General features: G+C 44.7%; 1 long non-coding RNA gene across 3 annotated transcripts in view; it reads left to right on the top strand.

Moving 5' to 3' along the window:
• Positions 1-12421: 12421 nt before the first annotated feature.
• The window catches only part of LOC132243464 (uncharacterized), a 144756-nt gene continuing 135515 nt past the window's right edge, over positions 12422-21662 (top strand). The window contains exon 1 of one of the 3 annotated variants that reach the window (XR_009455052.1): positions 12422-12774. This is a non-coding gene — a long non-coding RNA (uncharacterized LOC132243464). The remainder of the gene's footprint in view (positions 12775-21662) is intronic. The other 2 variants (XR_009455050.1, XR_009455051.1) reach the window with 2 other exon arrangements.

Below are 21662 nucleotides of genomic sequence, written 5' to 3'. Positions count from 1 at the left end.
CAACTGTCCATGTGCACACTCTTATCCCAAGTATCCCCTATAGATAGGTTGAATTTTACTGTATATATACAAGCTGTATTTTACTGTATATGTTACAAGCAGCCAAGTATACCTGCTTGGCTCACATTTTCAAAGGGGTAACTTGTTCCTCTTTCACTGAGGGGTAATTTACTGTGAGTAAGCTTTCACGTACCTCTTACCATGAAGTTATAGTATACATCCAGAATCTTATTGGGCATGTCTATATGAGATGCTGATTGGGCAGTAGCCAAAAAATACTCTGCAGTAGCTCATCACAGTATGGGCAGTGCTAATATGCTCTTGTGCAGTATTATCAGCCTACTGTGTCACCTAAAAGATGTTTGCCAGTGCTACTGCTCAGTAACTCCAGTTTCTGTGCATTTATTTAGTACTTGCTAATACAAATACTAAATAAATGCACAGTAATGACAGCGCAGTAGCATCTTGTGTAGATGCACCCACTGTGCAGCAGCTATATTCATGGTAAAGCCCGACCATGCATTCCCCAGGGTATATTGTTTGTGTGTCCATACCTTTGTATAGAAATCTATTATATAATATTTTGCTATGTGATGTGAGGCAAGTTACTTCATGTCCTGTGCTTCTGTTTGCCCTTAGCTGGGGTTTGTCATGCTTAGGGATTGTGCTTTCTAGCCAGCAGTGCAATACAAATAATAAACAGATCTGGAACAGATCTCAATGAGCTCAGGAGATTAGTAAGTGAGGCACTGAAAGGCAAGAGCATTGGTGAGATGGGAGTCCAGGAGGGGTGGGCGTTCCTCAAGGGAATGATCCTTCAGACCCAAAAGGGGACCACCCATGTAAGGGGAGACAAAAGAGTCAAGAAACCCTCTTGGTTGAACAAGGGAAATCCAGGAGCGTCTAGGAGGGAAAAGAGAGGCATACAGACTGTGGAAGCGGGGGGTAGCCACCAAGGAGGAGTACACCTGCTTGGCTTGCATTTGCAGGGAATCAACTAGGAAGGCCAAAGCAGAAATGGAACTCAGGCTGGCAACAAAAATTAAAGACAACAGAAAGTCCTTTTTTAGGTATATAGGGAGTAAAAAGAGGCTCATGGTAACATAGGACCCCTACAGGACAGACTAGGGCAACTGGTAACATATAGGAGGGACAAAGCTGAGCTTCTAAATGAGTTTTTTGCATCTATACTCCTGAACACAAGGCTATAGACAGGTACAAGAGGGACTCCAACCCACCATCAGTTAGTGCTAACCTAGTGAAGGGGCATTTGGAGGGGCTGGACATGTTTAAGTCAGCAGGCCCTGATGACCTTCATCCTAGGGTACTGAAGGAATTGGCCGGTGCCATAGCAGAACCACTGGCATGGTTGTTTGAGCACTCATGGAGCTCTGGACAGGTCCCAGAGGACTGGGAAAGGGCCAATGTGGTCCCTATTTTCAAGATGGGGAGAAAGGATGATTTGGGTACCTATAGGCTGGTTAACCTCACCTATATCCTTTGGAAAACCTTAAAAAAATTATAAAGGATCACATTTGTGGGAGTGAGTCCAGTAGGAAAAATAATGCTGAAAGACAACCAGCACAGCTTCATAGCAGGTAGATTCTTCCTGACTAACCTTGTTTCTTTTTATGACCAGGTCACAAAATGCTTAGATGCAGGAGTTGAGGTAGATGTCATCTACTTGGATTTTAAAAAGGCCTTTGATACAGTGTCACATCCCATTCTTATAAATAAATTAAATGGTTGTGATGTAGATTATTATTACACAGTCAGGTTGGTGGAGAATTGGCTTACGGGATGCACTCAAAGGGTGGTGGTGGTCGAGTCATTTTTGACCTGGAAAAATGTGGGCAGTGGAGTTCCCCAAGGTCCAGTCCTTGGACCAGTGCTGTTCAGTATCTTCATCAGTAACTTGGATGAGGGTGTGGAAAGCACTCTGTCCAAATTTGCAGACAACACCAAATTATGGGGCGAAGTAAACACACTGGAGGATAGGGAGTGGATTTAGGCAGATTTGGACAGGTTGGAAAAGTTGGCAGAACAGAATGCAGTTTAACAAAGATAGGTGAAAAGTGCCGCACCTAGGGAGAAAGAATCACCAACACACCTACAGACTAGGAGGTGATTTTCTAAGCAGCACAGCAGGAGAAAGGGATCTCGGAGTCATAGTTGTCTCCAAAATGAACATGAATTGTCAATGTAACAAAGTGATAAGTAAAGCCAACTGCTCTCTTTCATGCATTAGAAGGTGTGTCATGAACAGGTCTAAGGAGGCGATACCTCCCCTCTATGGCATTGGTCAGGCCACAGTTGGAGTACTGCATCCAGTTCTGGGCACTGCACTTCAAGAGGGATGTAGATAACCTTGAGAGGGTCCAGAGGAGGGCTACTCGGATGGTTAAGGGCCTGCAGGTAAGATCCTATGAGGAGAGATTAAGGGACCTAAATCTCTTCAGCCTCTGCAAAAGAAGGTTGAGAGGGGGTCTTGTGGCCATCTACAAATTCATCAGAGAGGGGAAGTAAGGAATAGGGGATACTCTGTTTTCCAGGGTGCCCCTTGGGGTTACTAGAAACAACGGACATAAACTGATGGAGAGCAGAATTAGATTAGACATTAGGAAAAATTTCTTTACAGTGAGGGTTGCCAAAATCTGGAATGGGCTTCCAAGGGAGGTGGTGCTCTCCTGTACCTTGGAGATCTTTTAAGAGGAGACTGGACAAGCACCTAGCTGGGGTCACTTGCAAATGATTTGATACTTCTAAATACATCCCCTTTTTGTAGGAATGCAGTTTGGCCAAGATAAACTCATTTAATTATTATTATCTTTCTCATAAAATGTGTTCCTTATGCCATAATCTCTGAGATTATATCAGTTGAATAGGGAAAAGGAAGCTAATGGAATGGATTAAAATTTGCTCCCAGCACACAGTCTTCTTGATGTTATGTAGCCAAGACAAGAGATTATTTTAAATGCATTTCCAGGCAGAGCTAGTAAATACCATATTTTATTGCCCCAGAATAAGATAATCACCTTGTTTTTTGAAAGGTAGGATGAAGAATTGTAGTAAATAAGTGAGTAGCAGCAACTAGGGAGTTGGGCCTGCTCATTTTTCTGCTTTTTTTGGATCATGTGCAGACTTCACTTTTGCTTTCATCTGGCTGAAGTTTAAGCAGCAGATATTGCTGTTACCATATATCCTTGTATATAATGAACACCCAATTTCCAGCACCTGTTTTTGTGGGGTAGAGAGGGGGAAGAAGGTGGAGGTGCATACTGTATGTGAGAAAGTTTGGTATGTTGCAGGGAATGGTTCTTCTGCACTGCCAAGGTGATCTAAATGTTTTTCATTTCTGGTTTAGGCTTTTGGTGGAAGGATAGGTCAACGGTTAGAGCATCAGCCTGGGACTTGGGAGACCAGAATTTATTTCCCTGGTCCACACTAGATCCTGTATTACTTTGGGAAGTCATTTGGCATGGATCCTCAAATAATTTAGGCACTGCTCTTCTCAGCATTGCAAACCTAGCCCCCAGGCAGCCTGCCCTGTAATGGAATTTTCAGCTCTAATTTACTGGAAATTTTCATTAGCTGGCTACTAAGGGACCCTCCGAAACCATCCTAACCTTGCCAGGAGTGAAATGCAATGAGGACAGGAAGGATTTAGATGCCTTGCCTGGTGTGCTTGGCCAGAGATACCTGTCTCTAGCCCTTTTCAAAGCAGATGCCAGGTCAGCTGCTTAGGTATTGTGTGCCTGTTTCCCAATTCTGTTTACATTTACAAATTCCATTTATAAGTAGGCCAATTGCCTTGTGGTTATGGCATTCACCTGGGAGATGTGGTTCAAATCCATGCCCTGCATAGTATGAAATAGGGACTTAAATCCAGGCCTCCCATATATATCACAGGTGACTGCCCTAAAATCCCCACAATTTGGAGAGTCTTCTATTCACCTTGAATCCCATCTATTTTTTTGCTCTGGTACTATCCTGCCACTCTGACTTGGGTATGTTAACTTCTAATATTGAACCCTACCGGGTAGAAAGAAAAAAAGCACAATGCTTAGTTTGAGACTTTGAGTACAAGGCTTCTGGGATTTCTGTGGCTTTGGGTGTGTCAGTTAGTGAATCACTAGGCACCAAAAGGTTCAGAAGCAGCCATTTGGAAGACATCAGCTTGGGTACTTTTGAGCATCAATGTCTCTGTAGTTCTATTCATCTTACAGATAAGAATAACAGCTTCTCCCTACCTGGCAGTGGTAATGTGGGGGGTAAAAACATTAAAAAACTGTGATGGGCTCAGCAAAACCTTATGGGGGCCATAAGACTACCTAAGATCAAGAGAAGAATTGCTGTACAAGGATAACAATTAAGTATTTACTCTTGTTAGAGTAAACAGGTAGGTGGAAATTGATAAATATTTTTCATGAAAAGCAGGAAAATTTCAAAATAATTTTTATTCTGCTAATTTTGTCCATTCCATTTTTTCCAAATATCTGCAAACAGTTAATTTGTCAGCAAGTCACAGGCATTTAGTTTGTCAGCAAGTCACCCACTTTTCCCCTCTTTTGCTTTTCTTTTTTCCCACTGAAAAAAGGACATAAGGACGAAAAAGAGAGAACCCAAAAAAGTGAAAAGTTGTGTTCAAATTTTTGTTTACAACATTCATTAAAGCAAATGTAAAATTACAAAATTGAAAACTTTAGCAAAAAAAAGTTTCATTTTCAAAATAGGCCATCTTTTGACAAAATTACTTTTACTGGAAAATTTTAACCAGTTCCATTTAAAACTATTATTATCTTCTCACAGTAGGAGAAATTGAAACAGAAAGAATTTCTGTGACTAACTGACTGCTATGTGGCAAATCAGTAACACACGGAGGAAAGGAACTTTTATCTTCTAACTTGTAAATTCATGTCTTATTCAGCAAACTATGCAAGATTGCACCGTTAGGGTATCATCCAGCAATGATCCAAATGGCTGCACAATTTTTAGAGGAATTATCAAGACACCTCTTGGTCATTCCCTTTCACAGTGTGCCATTGCTGTTAATGATGTGATTTTGACCGGGTCATACCACTGTATCCATAAAAGCATATATATTGATTACACAATCAATATTCTATCAGAGGGACCATTTTTATTTCCCTATTCCTTTTTCAATTTTATTTCAACAGCCAATTACATGAATGCAAAAATGATATAATGACAAATACTATGCAAAATAGATGTTTTTCAAAGATCAAATCTGAAACTTTCATTCACAGTTAGTCTAAAAGCATTAGATACATTAAAACCCCTCTCTTAGCAGTCTCCCCGTGTCACTTTTTTTGTTCTAATTCTTAAGTGTTCAGAAGACTTGTGTTCATTCTCTGTAGCTCATTAGCATGTGTGGGCTTGGAATCTGTAGGATTTCACTGTAAATACACAATGCCTTCTTCTCGAGAGATGTCAACCTTATGAAAGCAGTGATTTGTTTTAAAAGCTCATTTTGAATTGCAGCGTGTACTGAAGATGGATAGGAGACATTACTATCCTCCTTTAGATTTATGATCAATTCCCTAGATGCCATTTACATACACTACATGCAGTCCATTTCATCTCTCATCATCAGCCTTGTATGGTATTGCTTTCATTTATTGGCACTCTACTGGTAAATTTTGCTGATGGGACACTGGTTAGTACATTTTTCATGCTCCAAGTCTAATCAAAATCAATTTAACTTGCCTCTACTGAGCTCACAGGATAAAGTCTTCAAATGCTTTCTTCTAATTTTAATTCTAATTGTAATTTTTCCAACACAGTTTCTAACAAACAGAGCTTGTTACCCTGAAGACTACTGGAGAGAACTGTGTAGTTATGTTGTGGGCCAGTATAGGGGTATCGGACTCCCTTGGCTGCTTAGGTTGGATTCAAACTGCAAGGAGCCTTGCTGGACAGATCCAGACCCACCTCCAGTTGATGGTAGAAATGTGGAGACTGATAATGATCTAGGAGTTCAGAAGGTCGTGGAATGACAACTTAGCAGGGAGCATCATGGCTTGGCACTCAGGGCTTCCCAACTCCCAGCTTTGTGGCAGGGAGCCTAAGAGCCCTGGGGCCTATGGGTCAATACATAGGGTAGGGCTGTCCCAGAGCTACAGATCCTGGAAGCCATTTGGTTCTCAGCCCTGGGGTAGTTCACATGGTGAAGCTGTCCCAGAGCTGCAGACACTGGTAGCCCCAATGTCCCTGGCAATCTGCCAGGCAAGCTCACATGAAACCAAATTTCCAATGGAGTCCTGCCTGTATTTGAAAGCTGGACTTCAAATTTATCACATTTGAAGTTTGTTAAACATGGTAAGTTTACATGAAACATTTTGGATTTGATTAACTTATATTTTGTTGTTGTTTTGTTTTGCTGTTTTTTGGAAAATTCTTGACCAACTATGATGCAAACTTTTATAAGACCAAAATAGCTGTTGTGGTTTCATATAGAATATTATTAAACACTACCATCTGCCTTTTAAGTAGCGTTTTAACTGTTGATCCTTTTGTGACTGCATTTAAGCAGTGGGTTGTAAATGAACTTCATCATTCACTTGGCTGAGAGGCCAAAGAATTACAGTGTTATTATTTCAGAGCTGCTGACTCTGTTGAAATCATTCTGTTGAGTAATTTAGTCCAAATGTCTCCATAGATTTCTTTGTTGTTTTCCCTAAGTTTTTAATTGTATAGGATATTTACATGCAGACAGAATGGTTTGGGCTTATGAGTTCATCTTTGCCTCTGTTTAGTCTCTAAGTGAACATCTAATCCTCTGCGATATAGCATATCTTAACTGCAAAATGGTCACTGTGTGTTTTATGTCCCCCTCACAGAGACTATAAGTCTGTTACAGCCCCCAGGTATGAGGCTGGGCTCTAACTCATGTGATACGTATGTATGCATTTAGCTGCAGAAATCCCCAGTATTGACTGAGATGATGGCTCTCATACAACTAGTTGCTACATCAGGTATTCATACAAATATCTTTCAGAGTAAAATAATGGATGAAGCAGGAAAGCAGGCCACATGTGCTAGAAAGCAGAATTGATTCTAAGCAGCATGGGCCACAATATTTTCCTCAGAAGGACAACAGGCCTCTGAAAGGAAAGCGTGATCCTTACTGTTGTCAGGCATGTACTGGATCCTCCTTACACAAACTTAACGCTGGCCTAAGCCCATTTCTCATGCTTGCAACTGGTGTGACAGAGGTGAGGTTCAGGTCTGGCAGCTTCAGGGCACCGTAGTATCAGAAGGGCTTGAATTCATTGGATTGATGTAGAAGCAGATGATGGGTACACTATTTACTGGATTAAACCTCACTGATTTTATTGCAGGCAGAAAGGAGAGCCAGGGTTAGGCTATCTAAAGAAAGGCTAGAGAGTGGAAGTGAAACTGGAGGATTATGTAGATGTTTCAAGGCCAAATCCTTTGAATCAAGACTCCATTTAGTTCAATAGAGTGTGATGGGGAGGAATTAGACTCTTTAAAGTAGGCAGTTACATCTTACCCTGGGTTTGGCAATAAGGCACGCTGGGGCTTGTAGACCACCATAGAATGTGCTATGAAAGGGATCAAATTGCATAAACCATTGCTTCCTGTCATAGCTGTGTGGGAATCTCTCCAGAAGAAGGGGCTGTGGAAGAAGCTGGGTGATCAAGAAGAATGGGCCTAGGGTGCTCCCCCATCCCTAATTGGGTGGGACAGTCCCAGAATGGGAACATCAAGTCTCGATCATGGGCTACATGACTCCGGGACAGCATTTGTCCTGGATTCGCAGTATCCTGCAAGGATCCAGAAAACCGCAGGAAACAGCATATTTCCTCTTGCAGGCTGGCAGCATTCCAGCTTGCAAGGGGCTGCTTGGGGCTTCTGGGAGTGGGATGTAGGGGGTCCCATGTGCATGTGTGTGCCTGCACACATGCATGAGGCTGGGAACACAGCTGGGCAGCGTGGAGAGCAGCTCCCTGCGGGTAAGTGTATGAGGGGGTGTGGAAGGGCAGATTGAGGCCCCTACAGTGAGGAAGGGAGTGGGGCAGGGGCTGGGTTGGGGGTGCTGCCCAGCCAGGGTGGTGCATTGGACCCATGGCTGGGGCAGTGAGTGGGATGGAGCCACGGATGGCTCAGGGCAGAATGGCGGGAGGAGAGGGGAGGTGGCTCCCTGCCCCTGCACACACTTCTGGGGGGAGCATGGGGGGCACATACCCCCCGGACTTGTGTGAGGGGTGGGGACAGATGTTAGCTGCCTGTTGTGGCCTTAGGGCTCCCTGCCCTGCCACCCTCCCCTGGGAGCCCCATGCTGGCTGCACCACCATGGTGAGGCACCCTCTGCCCACCTGGCAGCAGTGGGTGTGGCAGCAGTATGGAGTTGTGCCTCCTGCTGCTGCCAGGTGAGCAGGGGGTGTGCAGCTGGCAGGGGGCTCCTAAGGGAAAGGCAGCAGGATGGGAAGCCCTGCACCACAGTGGGCAGCCTGCATCTGCCCCCACTCTCGCCCCACTTGGCTCTGCTCTGGCCATGCTGCTGGCAAGGCTGGGGCAGGGTTGGGGGAGAGGTGGGCATGTATCCCGCCTTTCCATTTTGAGAAGGTGGTCACCCTAAATGAGCCTGAGAAGAGGACTTGGTTTATTTTAGGACATTTTTTTCTTTGTGCTGGTGTTTCCTCTGAGAAGCCCGCAATAGGGATACAAATGAAAAGAAGTTAGAGACTGAGGCCAAAGACAAAGCCACTGTCTGCTTCTTCCATTGCTCCAAGGGCCAGAGCTTACCCTTCACCTCTTCACTGTCCCAAGGTGGGAATTGGACACAGGTCCCAGTGAAAGATCTGTGACCCAGAGCAGATGGGGAAAGATGGTGTGTGTTTTAGTCAAATTCTTGTTGTCCTGGCAGAGGTGAGGTTTTAGTATAAGGCAAGACTTAAAAAAAACAAACCCAGCTTCCCCCAAAGAGAAAGTGGTCACATTACCATGACACCCAGGGAAGCTACTGTTATAAAAGCCCTACATCCATTGAGCAAGTTTTTAAAACTCAGTTCCTGCATCTTTCTGCATGCTGCATTCAGTAGGCTTAAGAAGTTAATAGCTACCCAAATAAAAAGCTCACTGTCCAGTAGCCCTGAGGCTTACTCTCCATAAATCTCTATAGCATTTACAGGACTGTCGAAAAGGCAAGGGAGGGGAAATGTACTGTACTTTCAGAAGGAGAATTAATAGCATCCATTCCTTTTATAGATAATGCTGCTCTTTAGGAAGTCTAAAAGTACACGGTGTCTAAACTGATTAAATTTCCTGTGTAAGCAAAAAGCTCATAAGGTTACATAACTCCATTTTAATTTCTACTTCATTGTTGGCACCAGCAGCAGTTTGGGTTTTTGGAGCCTTCCTTTGCCTTCCTTCCCTTGGCTGCAACATCCTAATAGTGATAAGAGAAAACAACAGCAAGGGTAAGGGACTGAGGAAAATGAATAACAGGGTTGGTGGGAAACCCTCCTCCAGCCTGGGTTATGCTTATGAGCCTGTCCTACTCTCTCCATCACTGCTTTAAACTCATGCCCATTCCATAATTGAATCCTCAGCAGCTGACCCAAGTGTAGGCTGCCTTTTTTCTGAGCACTTCTATCTTGAGTAATGACCACTAAACTACCCTTTCCAAGGAGGCAGCTGCTGAGACCGCTCATCCTCTCTACCTTAGGTATTAGATTTGCAGCATGGAGGTTGCATCTCCTATAGTGTTGAGTGTGGTTCACACTCTAGTTTATCAGGCAGTGCTTCCTCACTTATTTGTGGTTGTGGTATCTTTTTGCATGCATATCTGTTTAAATGACTGTCAAGAGGTCATCAGGGGTCGGTCAGGATGATTTTTTCTGCAGGGCTGTCTGCAGAGATGAAAGTGATTGAGGTTGGAAACATAATGTTCCCAATGGATCATTGTCCTTAAGGGGACCAAATTCATTGGATACTTTTGCTGACTCTCTAGCATCTCAAGTGGTTCTTAAGTCATTCAAGGGTACAGTTCTCCTGACTCTGTCCATAACTGTTTCCCAGTGTCAAGTAAATTGTTTCAGTAGATGGCTGTCAGGTATAGTATATTTTGATGTCCCCATGTTAATTATTACAAGTTAAAATAAAGAATGCATCATTTTGCTTAACTAGCTCTGTCCAATCAGACTAATAAGCCCTTCTTCTGACCTCAAAATCTGTTACAAAACCTTGTCAAGATGCAGCCAAAAAGTATGCTAAGGCATCTCAGCTGTTGTTGCATTTGTTCATTGTATTTTGGCTTCAGCCCTCCTTGTTGCCAGCAGCTATTAAACACAAACTAGTAAAATGTAGAGAAATGTTTTTATGTGTTCCGCTCCATGTCATGAAGAATCAGCTGCAATCCCCATGCAGGCCATGCTCAGTGAGAAAGTCAGTTCTCTCCTCTTCAGTCTAAGGCTTTCTTTGCTATGCAGTTTATCTTCTTTTTGGCAACGATCAGCATTTTTGTTCAGTTTATGTGGGGCACTTGATACAGACAATTTACAAATATCAGGAAATTCCAAGGGAATTGGGTTTTTTTTGGTTTTTTTTGCATAAACTACTGAAAAACAAAAGGGGTGGTTTTTTGTCTGCAGAAAATAAATTTTTGTGCAAAATAGCTAACACTGTTTGTTGGCTCAAGTATGTTTAAAATTGTCTTTAATTCATCATGTGAAAACTCTAATCTGTTTTATTTTTCAACAGCTTACGTCAGTGTTTTGGTGGCGGAATGCTAAATTGTTCTGTTTTGCATGCTTGGATTGTGAAATAGGAATGCCCATAACATGACGACAGGGCATGAAAAGAAACCTGCATGAATTATAGCTGCACTTTAATGAAAGGGTTTTACATTTAGAGGATATTTTATGAACCTCGCTACAAACACACTTTTCATAATTTTAAATGGTATATGATACATATATTATGTATGCCCTGCGTTACAGGCAGAGGTACTGATCAGCTGGTACTGGATGATGCATCATTCTAGCTAGATCATTTTTCTGTAGATGATACTTTTAGCAATAATGTTTCAACTTGAAGGACACCTCTGACTAAAACCTATGCTGTATGTAATGCATTTAATCAGAGTATCTCTACTCAGAACCTGGATAGATAAGAACAACACTAACTACATATCAGCCAACATCATTAGCATCTATCCTGTGATCAGAACGGAACTCACAATCTTTGGCATAAGAGATCTAAGATACTTGCTAAAATGCTGTGATGGTTAAGTCTGGAGAACAATGCAATACTGCACATGCACAAACGGATGTAGGTTATTGGATTACCTAACAGTTTGTTAAAAGCAGTGCATTTGTTTAGATAAGGAGTCCTTATAGGCCGGGGTGGGCAAAATGCAGCCTGCAGGCCAGATGCAGCCCGCCAGGTCATTCTATCTGGCCCGCGAGGGCCTCCCCCCAAAATTAATGTTTATCTGCCCCAGGCTGCCTGTCATGTGGCCCTCGATGACTTGCCAAAACTCAGTAAGCAGCCCTCCACCCAAAATAATTGCCTGCTTCTGTTATAGGCAAATATTGGATTGGACATTAGGAAGAACTTCTTCACAGTTCGAGTGGCCAAGGTCTGGAACGGGCTCCCAAGGGAGGTGGTGCTCTCCCCTACCCTGGGGGTCTTCAAGAGGAGGTTAGATGAGCATCTAGCTGGGGTCATCTAGACCCAGCACTCTTTCCTGCTTATGCAGGGGGTCGGACTCGATGATCTATTGAGGTCCCTTCCAACCCTAATATCTATGAATCTATGAATTGAACTTGACAGTTTTCCAAGTCTTAAAATGCAAAGGAAGACGCCACTAATGTTCCATGTATAAGAGAAAATAAAAGGATCTGAGTGAGGATGGACAAAGATGCAAATGTGCATCTGGGTTTTGTACATTTGGAGATATTGAACCTTGAAAGATTATAGTAATGGGTAGGTAAGTAGAGGGCAAGGGGCTATCAGATAGCACAGTAAGGACACTGCGGCACCCACACAGTGAGGAGCACTTGAGAAGGTGTGTATACATTGGCTGGAGGCCAGGGTCCTTAAAAGTATTTAGGTGCCTTGTAGTCCGCAGGTTTGTCATTGCCCTGAAATAGAATAGTTTTCTGAAAGCATACTGTTAGGTTTACAATAATTTGGATTTTTAAGAAGTATTAGCTTTACAGCTGAATACAAGGCATGACCTGTGGCCTAGTAATGCAGCTGACCACAAGGCAGAATGATAGCTAGGCCTTTGCTTGTGTCAAGTAATCATTTTAACTGCAACAAGCATTTTCTGAGTTAAAAAGTGAATCTGTGTCTATGTGCTAAAAAAAATCAGCTACAGCTAGAAGTAAGATAAGACAGAGAAACCATTGTTTGAACTTACTGGTTGTGTCCTTGAGAAGTATCTTCTACTGTGTAAGGTTTTGCTAACATAATGTTACTGTTACTTAACTTTTAGCTTTTAAAAAGTGCTAGTTCAGCTTAATAGAAATATGATGTTACAAAGATTTGTAGAGCACCGCCCCAAGTATTGCTTTTTGTTAACCATATAGTCTTGCTTTGTTGTAAGAAGTATAAAAGATCGCCTCACCCTTGAGGGGGGGCCATTTTGCCTTTTGCTGGCTTTATGGTCTTTGCTCGAGCAAATAAACAGCTGTCTTTCTTTACCCGCGTTGTCTGTCAATCAAATTACAGCTAGACAACGGACCTTAGGGAGGTTTCTCCCACCACACCTGACACTTTAAGGTATGTAATAATGTATTGCTGCATGGATCTCATATATCCCCTTTGGAAGGCAGGCATCTCAGAGGAAACCAACAAAAGCTGCACCAAGGTCATTGCAGCAGTCAGCCTGGAAGGACTGAATGATCAGCAAATCTTTGTATGACCTTGTTTACATTAGTACCAGGCCAGAGGGGAGTATTCTTCTCCCAGGCCATAGGTGAGCAGCTGGGTTTCCTGATTATCAGCAAGTTATTTGGGGAAATTTATATCTACAGCTATCCGAATTTTCTGTGATATGTGACAATAACCCCCTTTGTTCTCCCTGTGTGTTGGTGCACATGCCTATGGACAAATTTTGATTGGCCATTGAATTAAGACGGTTTTATCTTCTTGGAGGCCATTTTTTAGCTATTCCTACTGAATCTTGCCCTCATGTATTCATATGCACCTTCCACGAATTGCCCATGTGCCTACACAAGGCAGAATTTGGCTGAAGTTTTTATTCATTAATCAAAATAGTTTCATAATTTACAAGTTCAGTTTGTTCTACTGCAGCCATTCAAAGGTTTAAATCCAAAATTCAGGCTTGGCAGCTTAAGATTGATTAGTCAAATAAGTCACATGGTGTTGCTAGTTTTCTCCACATACCTGAGTGTAATTACAAACAGGGGTCAGTGCCCATAGGAGAAATTAAAGACCTGGGTGAGTAGCGTCAGTGTAACTGTAAACATTTGCGCTAATTAAACAGTTGTTTGACTATTTGCAGGAGGGGAACTCAAAGGGGGCATGAACATAGCTGAAGGTTATTCATGACACACTTTTGTTTTTTAGTACTTACATAACAGTTTTGTGTGATGGCAGGCATACTCTAGAAGTTTGTAGGTTTAGCATGCTTTCAGAGGGCAATGAACTGGTCATAGCATCCATAAATGTTAAATTGCTAACTATGCCCTTGGATCTAGTTATATTGCAATATATAATGACATATGCTTATTAAAAAAACCCAAAAAAGAAAAACTTCTCTCTCTATGTATATCAGGTTTGAGTATTTGCATATTTAACTGAGAATGGAAGAATGCTGCCTTCATTATTTAGCTGTTAGATGCTTTGTTTTGACATTGGAATTAGACTCCAAAACAGGTACTAAAAAAGCAAATGGTATTTAGCAATACTGTCCAATCCAATTTGACCATGATGCAGACTAGTGTTGCACTGAAGGTTATTGATCTGACTTAGTTTACTAAACGCTGACTTTCAGACTGGAAACAGGCAGTCATTAGCCAGCTCCCGGACTTCTGATTTATCAGAAAATGGGCATTGGCTTGTCCTCTGATTCAGACTGGCTTGTGCTAAGCACAGCCCTATTACACCCACAAATTGCCTCATCTGAATGAGAGGGGCTGCTAGAAATAGCTCGTACAAAACATTGGCACCAGGCCCTGCTGATGTCCATGACCATGAGGAGTACTTATGAATACATTAGTTATGCACACCTCTTGTCTTTAGCCTATCAGGAAGGAACATTTGTGTAAGCTGAAATAATGCAGTATAGCATGTAATATTTTTAAAAGTAGTACACATATCTGATTCTTTCTATTTGATTTTATTTAATATACTAGATTTTACCAAAACAAGTGTCTCACCCTTGAACAATGATATGAAGAGATGCTAAGAGAGTTCCAAAGTACGTTCATTCTGGAATCTCTTCCCTTATTCTTCTAATATCCAATGATATTCTCAACATCCCACATGAGGGATGTATAAATAGCTTTCTCCAAAATCCCTCTAAATATTGGCACACTGCTATTGCCCAGAGGGCAACATGTTTCCTTTGCTCTGAATTGCACTCCCTGGAAGTAATAGATTTGAAGCTATTCCAAAATTTAGAACTCATATACTCTGGTGCTCATCCAGAGGATAAACTGACCTTCCTTTTTAATGGCTTGTTCTGTTACTTCTGTTAGTTGGTTTAAATCATTCAGGTGACTTTAGCTGTAACTGTTACAAAAGCAAACAGAAGGGTTTTTGAACCTGAAAGCTTGCTTAATAACTATTCTCCAACCATTTGGGTTGGTCTAATAAAAGATATCAAATTCACCCAAGGAACCTTGTCTGCCTATGTCCTTAGACCAACACGGCTACAACCCAAACCCCTACAAAAGCAAACAAGCATTTTGAAAGGAATTATTTGCAATATTGTATCAGTCAGTGTCTAAGAGTGTTTTAGGGGTCGTTCTGGATAAAATAGGAAATGAGTCAAAACTGAAAGCTACCTTAAACATACTTTAATTTTTTATTATTTGCATACATTGGCACATTCTAAAACTGGAACTGAAAATGTTTTCTAATAAGATTCATAGCTAGATTTTTTGAACACTACATTTGCTGGTATGCTCAGGGAAACATTCAGGCACATAAAGGTCTCAATCTTTTGATGTCTGCATTGAAACTTGTGTAATAAAAGTAGAGGTTTTATTTATTTGAAAAGTTCCTTATGCAAATATATAAATGTTTTGCCATCACTACTCCAAATTATGCTATTTATTTTTTTTAATTGAAGTAAAAATATGTATCATTCAGATGTTCTTTGCACTGGTTTTCTTTGTAGACCATAAATTGGAAATGTGTTTTACTCATTTGCCATTTGTCCATTTAAGCTTTTTCTGGTGTTGTCTACATTGGGTATGCTTCCTGATGACAGTGATTGGTGGCAACTCATCAGTTTAGCTGCTCCAGTATTCACTTTGAGTTTAGCAAGCAAATCTGTTGTTTGCCCTTGTGGAATTTATGCCAGCTTCAAGGAGCAATAAACAGCCATCAGTGTTAATCCTCAAGATCTTATTTCGGGGGGGCGGTCCCCCCCCCAAGCCATATGGTGTACTGGTTAATAATATTAGTCTTCAGTTCCTCGGCCATCTTTTTGTTTAAATTTTAACCCTTTTAGTCTCCAGCCACTGATTGGACTCTACAGTCAACAGTGTTATAGAGTCTCAAAAGTGTGGAAGGAAATGTGAAAAAAGGTTTCTTCACAGCAACATGACTGCCCAGGAATAGTCTGAATTTTGCCCAGAAGTGTTTTATTAGTGTCATCATAATCTAGGTTTATATTTGGTATAATTCATGTGTCTGATAAAACCACCCAAATGTAAGACTGTATCTACATTTTCCTTGGAATGTTTCCAGTTAGGTGTGACTGGAGGACGGCAATTCTATGGTGTGGGAAGTTTTTAGGTTTTGATATGTGTTTTCATTCTACATTAGCAGTAAAACAAACCCTTTCAAAAGCTTTCAGAAAATAGGCATCTTGTCAAAATGTGCTGCTGAAACCCAGAGCTTGGCTACCAAGAGCCACGCTCCAGTTGCCAGCCAAGCTGCCTGCTGCAGGGGCACCATAGCTGCAACTCCTGGAGGCCCCCAGGTAAGGCTGCTGGGCCAACTGCGTGCCAGAGTGCATGTGACACAGGTGTTCCCCAGGGACAAGTAGCAGTGGCACAAGGTGTGCTGATGCTACTTCTTCCTGAGGAAACGCATGTTTCTGCTTGTGGTGATGCACTGTCTGGGTGCATCCACTTATGCAGGCATGTGCATTTGCAGCAGTTCAAATTGCAGCGGCACAAATTTGTGCAAGAGATTTGTGCCTTAGCACGCATGCCTGAACGGGCACTTTGGTGTGGGGCAAATTATGCTGCTTGGGGCAAACTGAGCCTGCCCAGCTCCTCCAAGATCATCAGCAAGGGGAGCTGGAGGCTGGGGCCAGTACCTGTGTTGTCCCCAGCTGTATAAAAATCTGCCCTGGAGAGCAGGTTTGGGCTGCTTGCCCTCAGGAGCTTCTGAGGCCCAGCCAGCTGGTATTTGAGAACACCAGACCTCTGTGCCAGCAGGACTGCTGCAGCAGCCCTGACCTAGAGTAGGGTCTTGCACCCTCTACCCACTGCAGCAGTCTAGCTGTGACCTGCTTCTGCCTGCAATAGCATCTGCCTCCTTGGACCTGTGGTCCCATGACTGCATGCTTGCCAGACCCGGACAGGGACTGCATAGCCACCTGGGCTGTGGGCTCTGAGCAGTGCCAGCCCTTGCTATCTGCTCTCTGCACCTGTGCTCAGGCCCCAGGGATCCCCATGGTGTTCCTGGGAAGCCCTTGACTGAGGCTTAGGCACTGGGCAAGCCCTTTCCCTTCCAGGCCAGTGGGGAGTGCACAGACTGCTCTAGGGGAACAGGGGACTCCAAGCCCAGCTCTGGTGGCCACTTCTACCTGGAGTATCCTTCCCCCTGTTGCATCTCTCTTTCTCTCTCTTTCACACACCCCTGCTACCACCCCTGGCCCATCATATGTACCTATACCTCACTGCCACCTCAATCTCCCCCCTGCCAATCATCCACCCCTGCTGCCACCTCCAACCCTCCCCCATGGCCCATCATAACCCCCGAGTGGTCCCCAGGACCAGGGGCCCCCTCAGGCCGGGGCTGGTATAGGCTTCGGGCAGGGCTGCAGCATGGTAACTGCCCGTGGGGCCATGGCTCCTGCCAGCAGGTCCCATCCCATCTGGCAAGTGGGCACGCAGGATATAGGATTTGTGGTGGGGCTGTAGGGGGGGTTGTAAAGTGGTGTGGGAGTGTGTAGGGTTTGTGGGGTGTGTGTGGTTGTGGCATTTGTGGGTGAGAGTGGGTGTATGTGTGGGATTTGGGAAGCATGTGGTTGTGGTTTGTGGTGGGTGTGGGGTTTGTAAGTGGGGGGGGGCACTACATGCCCCCACCATGGTGCACAGCTCCTGGTGGCAGCAGCGGCCCTCGGGGCGCTCATGGCCTGTGGCAGGCAGAGTCACCAGCGGCCTGTGGCTCTGGCTGAGTCATGGGGGATGCACATGGCAGCACAGAGCCAGCCTAGCCCACTGGCATGTGCCTTCAGGCTGGGCCAGGCCAGCTCTGTGCCTCCACGTGGGGCTTCCAGTACTCCATTGGGGAGCTGCATATGGTGGCATGGAGTCTGCCCCGCCTGATGGTGCATGACTCCCTGCAACTCCCAGTCCACACACCATTGGGCTGGGTGGGCTCCATGCCTCTAAGTGCAGCTCCCTGCCACATGGAGGCATGCAGCTGGCTCAGTCAAGACAGACGGTGCGCAGCTCCTACCTGCAGTGCCGGGAGCTCCATGTGCTGGCACAGAGCCAGCCTGGTCTGGCTTGAAGGCATGTACTAGCAGGCCAGGCCAGCTCTGTGCTGCCATGTGCAGCTCCTCGGACTCAGCCAGAGCTTCATGCCACCAGGGAGCTCTGCCTGTGGTGGGCCATAAGTGCCCTGAGGGCATGCTTTCCAGGGTTCAAATTATGGGGGAACTTGCGGGGGTGAGCTCCTCCATAAGAGATGAGCCCCCCCCAGCAGACGGGCAGAAACTGCTGTTTAACATGGCGGGGGGGAAAACAGCCCCTCCCCCCTGTCACTGCTGGGCACTTTTTGCTGCAGCCACCTGGAGCCTGCACCCAGGATGCCCTGTGGCTTTTCTCCACTGCTGCTGCTGCCACCACCTCCAAACTCCACAAGAGTCAAAGTGTAATTCAAATCCTGATTCCACCTACTGCTGCTGCCGCTACCAGCAGTGGGGGCTGTGCACCATGGGGGTGTGGGTTGTGTGGCTGACCCCCACCCACAAACCCTATACCAGCCCCACATGCTCCCAGACTCACCCCCTACCCCCACAGACCCCACGTGTGCAGTTCCTGGGACTCAGCTAGAGCCACGCACCATGGGGGGGACTCTGCCTGCTGTGGACCGTGTGTGCCCTGAGGGCCCACCACTTGCTGCTGCTGCTGCTAATTATGCCCTGCTATTATTTTCTCCAGCACCCTGAGGCAGCATGTTGGAGCAGCAAGGGGACACAGCAGCAGCAGAGACCCTCTGGCCAGCTGCCAGAGTGTCTCCTTGGAGGACCCAGTCCCCAGGCACACCCTGGGAGCACACCCATGCTGCCTTTTTTCTGGCATGTTTTTTTTTTTTTGGTATTGGGATTTACTGGTATCAAATTTAGAGTCCTTGCTGCATCATTTTCTTGTGCACGGTGTGCCTTCTGTAGCATCTTAAAACTCCTTTGAGATGCCTCAGCACACATGTGCACACTCACATGGATGTGGCCTCTGAGTGCTGATCTGGTCCCTGCCTACCAGAGGAGTACCTGATAGAGTTTACACCCTGGGACACCACAGTAGAGGCAAGGAGGCTTGAGTCTCTGATCCTCCAGAATGGAGTGGGGCCAGGAAGCTGCTGCAAGAGAGGCATTATAACCAAGTGCCAGGTTAACCCGTCCTCAGCCCTGCTATCATTGCAGTTTTATATGGAGAGAGAGAGAGGATCCAAAGGCCTTAATCACCCCTGCAGCCACCACCAAATTAAGCTGGCTCTTGGCAGCAAGGGTGCATCCCAACTTTGATTCCTCTCTACCCGAATTCTAGAACATGGGAAGGCAGCAGCATTTCTATTCAATCAGTACTGACAGAGTCAATTGAGTTTGTGTCTCATTATCATCGCCTTGATTCCTGCTGATCTCTCTCTATTACAGAGATGTTAACAACCCTTTGTCCTTTTTAATGGTCTTGATGTGCCACTATTCAAAATATCCTTTCTTTTGCAATTTTGCTGTCTGTTAGCCATTCCTGATAATGACTCTCTTCTGTTTCGTAGATCTTCAGGCTGTTTTGGGCTCTTACTAAAAACTTCAACTCAGGAGTGGTAATATTAACTCAGTAGAAATGCTTTACGGTGAAGTATTGAAGATACTCTCAAAATGCTCAAGAAGATTAGATTTGGTTTATGAATGTGAATGAGAGAGATATATTTAACTACTAGTAAATTGCCAGTCACGAATGATGGGTCGGGGGGGGGCATGGGGAGGGTGGGACGGAGTGCTGGCACCCAGTGCCCCATGGTGCTGCCGCTCTGCCTCCAGCCCTGTGCACCCCCCACCCCCTGTGTCTGGCCCCATGGACCTCCCAACCCCTGCCACTCCCAGTGTGGCCCCATGAACTCCCCCCCTGCCACGCCACCCTGCGCCACTGCTGGCTTCCAGGAACAGGGCGGGATGGGAGTTTGCACACGGCGGCAGCTGCCAACACCTGCTGGGACACAACATCCCCCCTTCCCTTCCCCCTCTCCTCCCTCCTTCCCTGCCGCCTCCCCTTCTCTGCCGGCTGTTGTCGAGGCTGGACGGTGGCAGCAGCAGAGGTGGGGGGGATGGGCACTGCCACTGGAACCCCCCCCCTTCCCCTTCCCCTTCCCACTCCCCTCCCTCCCTCCCTTCCTTCCCTCTTCCCTGCCGCCTCCCCCTCCTTGCTGGCTGTTGTTGGGGGTGGGGGAGGAGCACAGTGGGTCCCTTGCCCCCTTTGTCCATAATGCTCCTGGCCCCCTAGCCAATTGGTGCATGCCCTCTTGGCAGCGCATGCGCAGTTGGCCCAGAGCATTATGGACAGACAGAGACAAAGGCTTTTCTTATATTAGAATAATGACTACAGATTATTGACATAACTTTTGACTATTTTTTGCTAGTTTGCTGTGTTTTTTTTAAACTTAATATATGATCTAGCAAGGCAGTGCACCTTCTAATAGCTATACTTGTTTTGCTTTAAGCTTAAATTGCATAATATAGTGCTAGCCCCCTAGCATATTAGTAAAGCTTCTAGTTTCCCTATAACTGGAGAAAAATATGTGTTGTGTTATATATGGTGAAGTATATATGTGATGCCACACCATTTGCACCCTGCTTTTCAAACTCCTAGATTGTCCTGTGCTTGGTGGTGATATCTGACAATTCTTCTGGCACCAGCATCCTGTCTCCAACTTTGCTACATGTGACTGGAAGCTGTGCCACACCCCACATCCCACACTCCTACCATCCTAGCACTTCTCTTTATTTAGCACCTGGGCTCGTGCCATACTGACCAACTGCCCATGCTATTTGTGGCACATGTGCAATGGGTTGGCCACCCTCACTCTAACTTGTTTTTAAAACCCTTCAATAATGGAGATTACACAACCTGCCTAAGTAATCTATTCCACTGTTTAGCTACTCTTTTGATTAGAAAGATTTTCGTATTATCCAACCCAAATTTCCCCTGGTTTTTTTTTTGTTTTTTTTGGGGGGGGGTTTATCTGTCATGTCTTGTCTTATCCCTTGGTGAACACAAAGAACAGATTAGAGCCTTCTTCTCTGTAATAACCTTTCACATATGTGAAGATTGAGCTTTAGGCTTTTCTTCTGCAGACTAAGCAAATGCAAATCCTTCAATCTTTCCTCACTGATCCTGTTTTCTAGACCTCTGAAAATATTTGTTGTTCTTTTCTGAACTCCCTCCAATTGGGCCTCATCTTTCTTGAACTGTGATGACCACATCTGAGCAAAGTACTCTACGTGAGGTTTTTCTGTGCTGGGAATAGTAGAAGGATTACTTATAGTAGAGGGATATGTCTTATGCTTGGCACTCCTGTTTATACATTCTAGAATGACTATTTTGTTCATAGTCTGAGATTGTTTCATGCACCCCTAATCCTTGGGGATCAAAGCAGCTGTGATCCACCAGGCCTGTGGATTTCATACTGGGCATGGTTACACCCCTGAGGCTGGGAGCCCTGCTAGCTGACGGGGCTCCCAGCTGCAGAGAAGACCCCATTACACGTGTAAATTAAAGCTCAATAGCAACCAGCTATAAAGTTAGCACACAGTTTTGATGTCTAACTTTATAGCTGGTTGGAGATTTTATCATGTGATAAGTACTTTGCGTGTGTAGCTGGTCTTAAGGTAATTGCGCAATGCCTGCAACTTGTAGAGGGGGCCTCACTGTAATATCTTCTAGGTGAATAATACAGTTCCAACCGCCATAGCAGCCATAGCAGAAGCACGCACGTTGCAGCCCTGTCAGATTTTA

Source organism: Alligator mississippiensis, chromosome 1, assembly GCF_030867095.1.
Source record: "Alligator mississippiensis isolate rAllMis1 chromosome 1, rAllMis1, whole genome shotgun sequence".
NCBI classification, from domain to species: Eukaryota; Metazoa; Chordata; order Crocodylia; family Alligatoridae; genus Alligator; species Alligator mississippiensis.
Note: the sequence above shows the minus strand (reverse complement) of the source record. Positions and strands in the feature narration are given on the sequence as shown.